Consider the following 10,898-nt stretch of genomic DNA (forward strand, 5'->3'; position numbering starts at 1 on the left):
CCAAGATATTTTCTAATATATGCTTTGAACTTCCTGTGATCTTTTGCTGTGAGCTTTCCTTCCTTTACCTTCTTTCATGTCGATGACAGTGTTTCTGTGTGTAACACATTAAGCATCTTTTGCAGGGCTGGAGGAGTGGCGACAAATTCTTTCAATTTCTGCTTGCTATGAAAGGTCTGTATGTCACCTTTATTCACAAATGAGAGCTTTGCAGTATATGATATTCTGGGCTGGCAATTTTTCTCTCTTAGTACCTGGGCTATCTCTCGCCATTCCCTTCTAGCTTGTATGGTTTCTGATGAGAAGTCTGCTGTGAGTCTAATTGGAGATCCTCTGAGATTAATCTGATGTTTCTCGCACATTTTAAGCTCTTTTCTTTATGTTTCACTGTGATGAGTCTAATTACAACGTGTCATGGTGAGGATCTCTTTTGGTCGTGTTTATTAGGGGTTCTCTGAGCTTCCTGTACTAGGATTACTCTGTCCTCCAAACCTGGGAAATTTTCTGCTAATATCTCACTAAAAAGGCCTTCTAATCCTTTCTCCCTCTCCATGCCTTCAGGAACTCCTAGAACCCAAATGTTGGGTTTTTTAATCGTATCCTGAAGATTCCCGACAATATGTTTTAGATTTCTAATTTCTTCTTCTTTTCTTTGGTTTGACTGTATACTTTCCTGTGCTCTGTCTTCTAAGTCCGATATTCTCTCTTCTGCTTCAATGACTCTGTTTTAAGGCTCTCTAATGTGTTTGTCATTTGATCTATTGAGTTCTTCATTTCATTTTTATTTCTCTTCACTATCACACTTTCCTGTTCTACTAGTTTCTGTGTTTCATTTTGATTCCTCCTTAAGATTTCATTTTCTCGAAGGAGATTTTCTATCCTGTCTATTAAGGATTTCTGTAGTTCAAGAATTTGTTTCTGAAAACTTCTAAATGTTCTTATAAATTTTTTGAAATCCATATCTTGCATTTCTTCTATATCATCATCTTCAAAATCTTGGCTTGGGGTGTCTTGTTCATTTGGGGGCGTCATATTTTCTTCCTTGTTCTTGTTTCTTCAGTTTCTGCGTTTGTTGCCTGGCATTGCGGAGATATTCTTTGGATTCTTCTTCTTTCGCTGTGGTGTTTTTTCTTGTTATACTATGACTGTATTAAGTGGACTGTCTGCTTTTGATGGAGCCTTAGAGGCTTGAGATGGGTCTGGCTAGAGAGCTCTGTTTGGTTCCTCAGGGTTAAGGGTGTGACAAAGTATACACTGTCCTCTGCTCCAAGTATGATGTCCAGAGGTTGGCTGCCATTGTGGGTGTGGAGCAGGCAGCACAGATGCTACAGTCCAACAAGAATATCCACCTCTTTATCACTGAAGAAAAAGATTGGACATTCCAGGTTAGGTGTGGTAAATCTCTCTCTCTCTCTCTCTCTGATTCAGAAGGGAAATAATTCCACATAGCTGAGTGGAATTGAAGGTAGTCAGCTTCTGATCTCTGGCTCCTCGTGTTCCAGCGCTGGTGCTTAGATTCTGTGGCTGGTGTCCTGAGCCATGGGCTCCCGTGCCCTCCACGCAGGTCCACCATGAATCACTAGTTCCAGAAGAGTTTCCTCTGCTATTTCTTCCCCAACTCTTCCTGCAGAATCTCCACTTTTATTAAACTGTCTCTTCCTGGACTATCAGTGTGCTCCCTTCCTATTCCGCCATCTTGCCGGACCCCCAATTGCACTTTTCTAAGTTGAATTAAAGTAGAGCATTTAAAGTTTTTGTTAAAAAATTTATTTATTTGAAATGTAGCATTAGTAGAGTTACAGATACAGAGGGAGACAGAGAGAAAGGTCTTCCATCCACTGGGTCACTTCCCAAAAGATTTCAATGGCCAGAGCTGGGCCAATCCAAAACCAGAAGCTATGAGATTCCTCTGGGTCTCCCATGTGGGTGCAGGGGTCCAAGCACCTGAGCCATTCTCCATAAGCAGAGAGCTGAATTGGAAAAGGAGCAGCCAGGACACGAACTGACACCCATGTGGGAAGCTGGCATCCCAGGTAGAAGCTTAGCCCAGCATTTAATGTTTAAAACAAAGTTGGCTGGGGAAAAAGTTTTGCAAAATTTGTGCCACCCAAAATTAAGATGACATGCAGTGGAAGAACGATTCTAATTTCTTATAACCAGTTCACAGAGGCTATACAGGTTACTTTAAGAAAATGTCATAGGCTCTATCTGAAAGAATTTATCAAGTACAATAAACTCAAAGTAAAATCATCATAAAGGGATTTACAGCTTAGAACAAGGTTCAGAAGCAGAAGTTTCCTTCCACTTGACCCCTCAGAGTCCTTCTAGACTCCCGTGAACTCTGAGAGGTGTAAGTTGCCAAAATCTGGTTTACACTGATCTTCTCAGGACACATGACCTGAAAAAGAAGATCAAATGACATCGAGGTTGTCTAGTTCTTGCTCCTCGTGTCAGTCCCTCTCTTGTTTACCGAGAAACAAGACCAAGTGGCAAAGCATCAAGTGTTACCATCATGTCACATGCCCTGGAATGTCCAATCTTTTTCTTCAGTGATAAAGAGGTGGATATTCTTGTTGGACTGTAGCATCTGTGCTGCCTGCTCCACACCCACAATGGCAGCCAACCTCTGGACATCATACTTGGAGCAGAGGACAGTGTGCATCCATGTGGCTTCTCCTCTGTTGATGGCTCTCAACATATTACAGACCTTACTTTAGAAGTGCAGATGTGTTGGCAGTTCATAGAAAATCAGATTCCTGATGTCTTTTATTATAACCTTTTGTAGAAATGGAAGCGCTCTGTAAGGAGCAAGAAGTGCTTATCGCCTTGAAGGAAGAAGTGTCTGGCCATGGAGACACCAGATATCTGTGTGTACTCACCGATGTGGGTGAAGTTCAGTTCCTCTTTCTTGCAGTAATTTTGGAGACCGATAAAGTAAAAGTAGGAGGGGGCATAGATGAGAGTGTGGGACATGACTGCATCGTGATACTGAGGCAGAATCTTGTTCACGAACAAGCTAAACCTGGCATCAATTACCGAAGCTGGGCTCTCGGCTTCCATCTTCTGGAAGACGTGTGGGAACTATGCCAGGACATGACTGATGGAGCCCATCATTGGGACGTTCCTGTCTACCACCTGGCCTTGCAAATTGACACTGTGCTTGTTGAACACTGAGTTGATCTGGGCATCCTGGAGGGACCCAAACAGCAGCAATACTGGGACCAGTTATTGAGGCTCTGCATGCGCACTTGGAAAAAGTCCACCCCTTGGGAGTCCAAGGGCAACAGGTTCATGTGTTTCCTCAAATGCAGGACTTGCTCCCAATTCTGCATCAGGTAAAGATGCTTCGCTCAAGTGTTGCCACTCCAGTCTGAAAGTGGTCATCGACGTTGCCCATAAACACGGCTTGGTAGTTCTCAGGCCTCTCAGGATCGGGCTATATACTCCCTGTAATTTCTTTTTATTATTCACAGTTATCTTGTTCCGGCTGTCCCCCTCAAGGAGGCTGATGAAGACCTAGCTGCACGATCCTTAAAGCAGCTTCCAGGAAGGGCAGCACACTGTCAGTACCTTGGGCCTCGTTGGTCCTTGGCCCCTGAAATCATCGTCATCACCCACCCCCAAGTTTCTGGCTTTGGCGTCTGCTGTTGTTGCGAAGCACCTTAGCATTCGCTTTGAGGATGTGATTCAGCACGCGCAGGCAGTACATATGGCGGATCTCCTCCCTGTTCTTCAAGGCAGTCCTTTCTGAGTAGAATGGGTCCCAGTAAGAATTCATAATTAAAAAGAGCTCTTTCTGGAGGAGAGTGAAGAGACTACTTGGTTTTTGGTGGCCAGTTAGGAACTGGCTGTTGGTCTTGGTCCAAGTGGAGAGGCTTCTGGAGATGCAACGACTTTAAGTCAATATCTTTTGAGGCTTTAAATATTTCCAACTTCTGAAACTTGGATGAAATGACAGTCTGGCCCAGGATGAGCCATTTCAGCTCCTGGGTATTTTTGGGATTTGTGGCAATAGTGTGAATTTCCTTTTCTTTCAGTTCTTTATTCACATGCTGTAGAAATGGATCTTGTGATACTTTCAGAAAAGTTATCCCTGCTCTCGAGGTCTTCCAGGAAATTGGTTTTCAAGCTGAACAGTGACTCATGTTTTGCTTCTGTGAATTCCTCTGGTAATTCTTGGGATGTGCCATGTGCTCCTTCTCCACCTTTTTCTTTAGGGTCAGCAGAAAAGGCCACATCCTCCTGTATCCCCGAAGACTCTGAGACAAACTCTTCCTCCATACTGGCATCACTACCACCATCTTCATCACTCATTCCTGCGTCACCCACAGCATTGTCTTTATCCTCTTCTTCTTCCTCCTCCTCCTCACCTTCCTCAGAAACATTCTTTAGTGGAGCAAGCAGTTTGTGGTACCCAGAGATGTGCTCAGGCTCACTATTTGCTTCACTTTCAGAATCTCAAGTATCTGAACTCTCAGGCAGTTGACAAATCTGTGCTTTTTCTTCTTTTCTGGAAATTCTGTCATAGAATGGGTGCCCCTCGCAAAAATCCCTAAGGTTCTCCTGCTTTTTAGTCGAGGTATTGAGCAGCTGACTCTGGCTCATTTGGTAAACTATTTAGCATTGGTTAAGTCTGTAATTGTCAATACATGGATTAGAAGGATAGAATTATGTCACCACAATATCTTAACCTGACTATTTTTTCTTGATTTATCAATATATATCTGTATGTGCCTCTCCAGATTTAAATAAAGATTGAATTCTCTTTTCTTAATCTAGTCTTTTATTTGTGTTCTACAGTTTTATTGCCTTTATCAGTTTGCATGGTTTAAATAATGTGACAGTAACAAACAACCCCCGTCTTTGTTCTTGCCCTTGTTTGGTGCAGCTGTTAGGAGTCCTTGGCTCAGATAACCAGGTTACCACATGTTCCGTAGATTTTTCAGTGATTCAATCTCATGACCTGTTTTAGACATTTGCCATGGCAGGAGAAGTATATTAGAAAAGCATTTCATTAATCAGAATTCGTAGCTGGCCACATCAAACTTTAACTAGAATAATTATCTTTGTATTAAGAATTAGGAAAAAATTATTGGTCAACACAAATTTTGTCTATAATTTAATATAATCTTATAATATCACTAACTAATAGTGGGATACAAAAATTACCATTTAAAGTACCATTAAATTTCTTTCTACTTTATCCACAATTTTTTTCCAACAAAACATCCAATTTTTAAAGGTAGACTTTTTTCTCTATGTATTCCTTTTTATGATGAATATTGTTTTGTGTTTTTACTTCAATCAATTTCTGTGTGACAAAAGAGTATAAATTATTTACCTTCTATGAGATCATTAATATCCTTATATTACACCTGAGAAAATTTATATTTAGAAAGAGTAATTCATTTCAGCAAAGGTTTAGAGCAAGAAAGAGGCAAAGTCAGGATTTGAACCCAAGACTACTGAACATTCAATTAGTAGGTAGAATGGGTGCACTAGCTCAGATTTAGCATATTTTTACAATTCAGGTCAAGTTTCATATCTTCTGTAAATCTCCCAAACTTTTAAACCTCTGTGATCAATCTTTTCCCTCAGCTTTTTAAATGGTTGTCTATGTAAATATTTTAGTTTTATCTATGCCAGCATATTTATATTAAATTTTGTCAAATAGAGCCCAAATTACTAGAGATGAATATTATCATTAATTACAATCAAGTTTGTGGCTCTGGTTTGAACAGTACTATATTATAAGCTTCCATCACTGATTAAGATGACCATTCTCTCATGACTAACTACAACAAAATCACTTACCATCAACTCTGATATATGACATCCAGCATACGTGATCTCTGGTATATCACGTCCAGCATATGTGATATAAATATTAGCAAGCATTATTAACTAATTAAACATATTCCGTAATGTAACCCGAGCACATTTGGGTGCCAATGAAATCTCAGAATGAATCCTGGCAAGGTGAAGTCCTAACACTGAGATGAGCTGCTAGCACCTCTTTTACAAGGGCTCTCACCATAACTCCATTTCAATCACTCCCACAGCCACCTGTGTGCTTGTCATCAGCAGGATTTGTCTACTGAATTAATAAATTCAGATGGCCCACTTTCTGGTCACAACCTCCTATGAACCCAGACCTGTTGGCCCTTTCTCCACCATTCATGTAGGGAAAGATATGGAAATTCCAACATCTTGAAAGCTTTCCTTCAGCCCACCTGTCACCACTTTCCTCTTTTGAGTTTCTTTCCATGTGCTTATTTTCCATGGTTTGTGCTTTCAACTTGCATTTGTCTTGTAGGAAATATTAACTCAACATGTCCATAGTTAAAATCATCTTTAGAGCCAAAACCCATCCTCTCCCAATGTTCCAGCAAATGGTAGCATCATTCACTCTGTCGTCCTGATCAAGAACCTGAGTACTACCCCTGAATCTTCTCCCTTCTTCCTCTCACACACTGAATATTTACCTGTTGGTCCTACCTCATATATTTCTGTCAAATCCTTTCTGTCTGCCACTACCCAAGCTTCACCTCAATCAGAGCCTGTGTGCATTGCAGCAAGAACTTATTAAATGGTTTCCCAGTTTTCTATCTAGTCTCCCTCCAGGTCATTCTCCACACTACAACAAAATTGACCTTTCAAAAAATACAAATCTGTTCATGTGAAATTTCTGTGCAAAAACTATTACATGATTTCTAATTGCCCATTCAATAAATGTGAAATTTTTCAGTTTGAGAGCTGTTTCAAAATGTTGCACCTACTTAATTTCTTTAGTACTTTCAAGTCCTATTGAACATTCAAGTCTCTCTACATTACAGTGTTTGAAAAACAAAATCCTAGGGCACTGTACATTGTTTCCTAGGAGAATACTTTTTCCCCTCCACTCTGACTTTTCCACCTTCTGTCCCTAATTATTTCTCTTTCTTAGAACCCTAGCATTAGTTTGCTGCCTCTTCTTTAGACACTGAAGTCTGACTTAGGTATCCCTCTTGTGTTTAGTGTATAAGGAATCTCCCCAATGGTTTCACCTAGAGTTATATTGGCTGGTCTTCTAAATTATTCCCTACACAATTCACCCTGGAAGTATTCTCAGACGATTCTCCATGCATCTAGAATCCCAATACATTTTCCATTAATCTATCATCATCTATTTTTGCATCTCAAGATGAAATTTCTCATGATACCTCCAAACCAATTTTGTAAAATAATGTTTAAGGAGTGTTTTAAATATTTCATATCCCATAGGAAATGCATAAATATAGAGACTATATGTGAAGCATATCTTTGAAGTATACTTCCCTGAAAAAATATTTGAATGACAGAATCACAAAATAAGGTATAGCTCTGTCTTTCTTCAATTACAGGTAGTCAATTATGTTGTCAAGTGCAAGTGCGTTTTGGTAAGAAAGGGTTAACAAGATATTTTTATACTGAGTTATAAAGTCACCTAGAAATATGACAATTTTAAGTTTCTGTTTTACAATAGTGATATCCATTTCAATTTTGCTTAGCTTACAAATTGAAACAAAAAGAAAAGTTTTTTTCCTAATTGCTCACATTGCAAAGTTTGAAATATGAAAAATCAAGCTGTGTTCTCTCTGGTTCAATATCACCTCAAGTAATAAAGTTTCTGCAATTAGCACTTTGCTGACAGTTTGGTTGATGATGCATGAGGCAGAATGGAAGCCAGCTTACTCTTCCATGGCTGTAATATCACAGCATAGCTAAGGGAAGTGTAAATTTTGAAAGAAAAGGCAGTGGATATGTCCTGAAGATACCCAGGGAGCTAATATGCTGAATAAGAAGGTGACATTTTTTACGTAGTTAACTTTTCTGAGTACATTCAAATTATAGCTGCAACTCCTGGTTATCAGCATTTTATTCTCAAATGGAGCTTGAATCTTCTGAGCTCTTGTAACTGTGTAAATCTTTACAATATATATTTTATGATTTGTACTGTGTATATGCTTTATAATTGTTTGCAAATTAATTGGACCAACTTAACTAAAATTAAAATACTGGTCTATTGCAAAACAAAATTTTTTCTATTCCTTTCAGGGAGACAAAAGAAATTTCTGTGTCAACAAAACCAATGCAGCAAAACACATTCTTAAATGCAAGCTAGAACTCTCTGTGGGAAATATTTAAAAATTCACAATTTGTATTCATGATTTTCTGACTTAATTTTGATCTGCATACTTCATCATAAAGAACTTTGTGCAGAATCCACTCCACAACACGACACAGGCCCTTAACCTTCCTTCAACTTAGTCTTACTCTAGATTAATTACCCTTTGCCTATTTGTCCACAGCAATTTAATATAACATTTACCTCACTGATGTGTATGTGGTTTTAGAATTTCTTTTGACTTTAAAAGTGTTCTTTTTTTCTTCCTTATACGACATCTGCAAAATTGGCTTTCATACTCCAAATCGGAATTTTGTGCAAAGAGGAGTCAAAATGAGTTTGGAATATCACTTGGAAGCACTGCCTATTAGTTTACAAATCAATTGACACTGAGATTCGTTTTTGTTCATGTGCAAAGCTTCATAGTTGCATAATATTCCAAGGAGTACATATAACAGTACATTTCTTTCATTGTTGTTTTTTACCTCCACAAAATTAAAATAATACATTTGCTAGAAGAAAGAAATATTCCATGATTAGTTGATTCTTGTGAGAGAGTGTGGAATTATTGCCTCAGGAACTTAGTGTAGTAGGGAACATATTGACAATAACAAAAAAAGTCACTCTGAGGTGCTCCAGTAAGTTTTGGCACTTTGAAATAAATAAGACTTAGAAAGTGTTTGTGAGTTGATTATTTTTACTCATTTTTGTTAACCTATTTTAACTTATTGCATTATTATAAGAGCTGTGATTCATACTTCACTCCAAAATATTTACCACAAAGATTTTATTTCACTTCTCTGTTTTTGTCTAGCTGATTGCAATGTCTATTCAAGAGAGGCTGCTAAAAATCCCTTATCAATGCTATGTCCCACTATTCAGAACACACATAATAGTAAGAAAATACTTAGAATTGAAGCTCCAATTTCTGCGAAATAAATGTATGTACTGCTTTATCAATTTTTGAAAGTTCAAATTGCAAATAAATTCTTTTGACTTGGAAGAAGTTTGTCTTCTTTTCTGATCTCTAGTAAATATTTCATGTAGATATCCCAGAAAGAATTATAAATAGAGGTTTAATTTTCATAAAATTTTCTAAGGCCTAAGGTTGGAGATATGTTTTACATTATTTATTTATACAGGTACAGCATGCTTTAATATAAGCCTTTTTAAAAAAATTAATATAGGTGAAAGAAGGTTCTTAATTTCCATATCCAGCTTTCTAAATAACACTGAAGTAGGGTTCTGGATAAAGAAAAGCTTTCTATTATCTCTTATTTTATAAAGTATGTTCATCACACCTAATTTCTAAGTCAATTAAAATTGTTTTATAGTAATTTTGTATATATTCTGAGATACTCAATGTATAGGTATTTTTTCAGTACTGAATTATACTATGGAGACTCAGTTATGAACAGATCTTTTTAATGATTATATATAAAGCACTTGAAGCCTCTATTATTTTAGAATAGGCAATACCTAGATGAATAATGAATTGGACTCATCCTTCTTATGTGACTCTAAAGGTCAAACTATACCACCTGAATATTTTTATCCTCTATGAATATTTCCATTTAAGAGTTTATTTAAAAGAATTTTTAAATCTTCTCATTATGTCTTAACAGCATGATATCATACTCTACTTTTTGACTTCTCCATTTGATATGGAATAAAATTGCATCATATGGGCAAGGTACATCAAGTTAAAGTCTTCAATTTAGAAGCTTTCCAGAATCAAACTGAGTCAATCTATGCTTTAAAAGTCGTGCACAAAAAGAATCCCACATAAATTACTGCATGTTTAAAGGTTTCTGATTTTAATCTAATAACTGAAATATCAAAACTACATTTTAATTCAAGTATTTGGGCATCACTAACAGGTGTTCTCATCAGATTTAGGAACCCTGCAGCAAGATTTATCAGTGTCAAAATGCTAAAATCCTAAATTTAGTGCTGGAATCCCTTTCAAATGGTATTTATATTTTATATCTGAACCTACTTTGAATCCCCTGAGCATATTTTCTATTTTATTTGTATATTTTGCTGTTTTTTTAAATTCAAAGGCTTTTTAAATTATCCTAAAGTCATGTACTTACCATAAGAAAGTAGCTGTGTTTTTAGAATATAGATGCTTAATTTGCTCGTAAAAGTCATTTCCTCAGGTTGGAAGAAGTTTTTTAAACACTAATTTTAAAACTCTAATCTGGTATTCTGAAAACGCTATTTCAGTATTTATATGTAATAAAAATGGAAACGTAAAGAGCATAATAAATTTAGTTTAATCTAGCATGGCATCAGAGTATGATATTTTTGCATAATCAATTACATAGATCTTGGAGTAAACACAGATTAAAAGTGTCTTTGTTTGGGAGGACCTATTGTTCCAAGTAACAGGTATTACTTTGAGGTTGTCACCTTTACTCATCTCTGCTGTTAACATTTCCTGCTATCACCAACTCCATATAACATTGCCTTGCCCTGGTCATGCAGAGGTACTTGACATTCTATGGGTGAACTCAGCAAATGTGTGTAAATATACAGCTTACTAAAAAAATAAATTTAAAATATAGATTGTTCCATACCAATAATATTTGTGGTTTCTTTACTTTTATATAATTAAAGTAAAATCAAATGCATTGAATAATAAAACTTTACTGTATATAATTTAATATTTGGTGATTCAGAAAGCATTTTAAGCTATTATGGTTTCCTCAGAGTCAAGATTATTCTATAATGCTTTTATTGTACTGGT

At 37.0% G+C, this 10,898-nt stretch overlaps 1 pseudogene; it reads right to left on the reverse strand.

Moving 5' to 3' along the window:
* Positions 1–1,620: 1,620 nt before the first annotated feature.
* On the reverse strand, positions 1,621–8,739 carry LOC103350267 (U3 small nucleolar RNA-associated protein 25 homolog pseudogene; annotated as a pseudogene).
* Between the last annotated feature and the right edge of the window lie 2,159 nt (positions 8,740–10,898).

Source organism: Oryctolagus cuniculus, chromosome 7 (assembly GCF_964237555.1).
Source record: "Oryctolagus cuniculus chromosome 7, mOryCun1.1, whole genome shotgun sequence".
NCBI lineage: Eukaryota > Metazoa > Chordata > Mammalia > Lagomorpha > Leporidae > Oryctolagus > Oryctolagus cuniculus.